The sequence below is a fragment of the Armigeres subalbatus genome, chromosome 2 (assembly GCF_024139115.2).
Source record: "Armigeres subalbatus isolate Guangzhou_Male chromosome 2, GZ_Asu_2, whole genome shotgun sequence".
Taxonomy (NCBI): Eukaryota; Metazoa; Arthropoda; class Insecta; order Diptera; family Culicidae; genus Armigeres; species Armigeres subalbatus.
In genome coordinates this window covers 41,280,458-41,281,926 of record NC_085140.1, presented here as the reverse complement: position 1 = coordinate 41,281,926, position 1,469 = coordinate 41,280,458, and the positions used below count along the sequence as shown (strand labels likewise).

At 36.6% G+C, this 1,469-nt stretch overlaps 1 long non-coding RNA gene across 1 annotated transcript; it reads left to right on the top strand.

Moving 5' to 3' along the window:
• The first annotated feature begins 761 nt into the window (after window positions 1-761).
• On the top strand, window positions 762-1,241 carry LOC134214303 (uncharacterized). Its single transcript, XR_009979726.1, has 3 exons — window positions 762-881; window positions 940-1,014; window positions 1,090-1,241. It is a non-coding gene; the product is annotated as an uncharacterized LOC134214303 (long non-coding RNA).
• Window positions 1,242-1,469: the final 228 nt, after the last annotated feature.

Below are 1,469 nucleotides of genomic sequence, written 5' to 3'. Positions count from 1 at the left end.
GAAAAGAGTTGTTTACGCAGATAAAGCTATGTCCATTTAGAATCCGGAATAATAAAATCATCTGTATCTCGGTAACGGATTGACGTACAAATAAGGTTAATACAAGGGTAATTCACTGTACTTTAAAGAAAAACTATTGATACAAATCATTTCTTCTTGTTTCTAGTGAAAATTCGCACCTTTTTCTTTATTCATCTCATCAAAAGTTGCACACCTCCGAAGTCAACTTCCTTGGCACATTTGTTCCACATTTTGGTCATCTGAGTCGCGTCCCGAGCTGTTTTTCCACTTTTCTTAAGCTTCCGCTTTATTACTGCACAAAATGTCTCGATGGGCCGGAGCTATGGGCAGTTGCGTGAATATATTTTATCTATGAAATCTTCGTTATTATCGCGGTACCACTGGATGACTTCCCGGCTGTAGTGACAACTCGCCAAATCTGGCCAAAACTTCACGGGACCTTTATGGGCTTTATGGAAGGTAGACCGCGGTTTTTGAGACATTCCTCCTTGTACAGCTTCGAGTCCATCGTCTTATTCGTCACAAACACTTACACTGAGAAACCAAACTATCCAAAATCGAGTGTGAAAGTATTCAAAATTGAGTATTTTACTAACACTGTCTTTTTGGATTGTTTGTTATTTACATTGTTGAGTAATTATTACTTAAATTAGGAGTTATCTGCAAAAACTCACCTTGAGTTGCTGCTTTCCATTAAAGTACCCAAAGCGAAGTGTTGACCTTTCACTTCAGTTTGGCTGAAAAAACACTTTGCAAATCAATCAGTCAGGAAGCATGTTCCGCAGAGTGTTTGCTGGAAAATATTTAGTTATCTGGAATTAAATACATAAGGCCTTCGGGAAAACCAACCAATTTCACGGGTAAGTAGTACCAGAAAACATATAAAATATCAAATTTTTATGAATATTGCATTTTCAGCGGAAGTTTGGCACGAAGACGAGTTGAGAGAGCAACTGAGAAGCAGTATCATGAAAAAATGTTTTTTTCTCCGAGGTGAGCATTTCGTTACTGATTTGTTACGATGTATTGCAATGCATGCATTTCAGTTTTGAATTATATTACCTGCAGGTCCAGCCGTAAATCCTTTTGGATTACTTGGGAATGTGCATACAGGCCAAGAATATGTATGCAACATGAGGGACCAGATGCAGCCGTTGCGGCAGATATTCTATACCACTGACGTGACGGTTGGGCAAGTTCCGGACATTTTTATCTTACGTTTCGAGCTGTGTAAAATGTATATAGTGTAGATAGATATTTATTGAAATAAAATAATGATCATTTCGTATCAATTGCATAAATAACATTAAACGAAGAAAAACCCACAATTTTTTTTAAATTTTCCTGGGGAAATCGATTCTTGATTTTGAGTAATTTTTATTCAAACCGCAGTCTTTTTAGTACAGTTATTTTCACTGAAAATGAAGTCTTTAACAACTACTTAAATT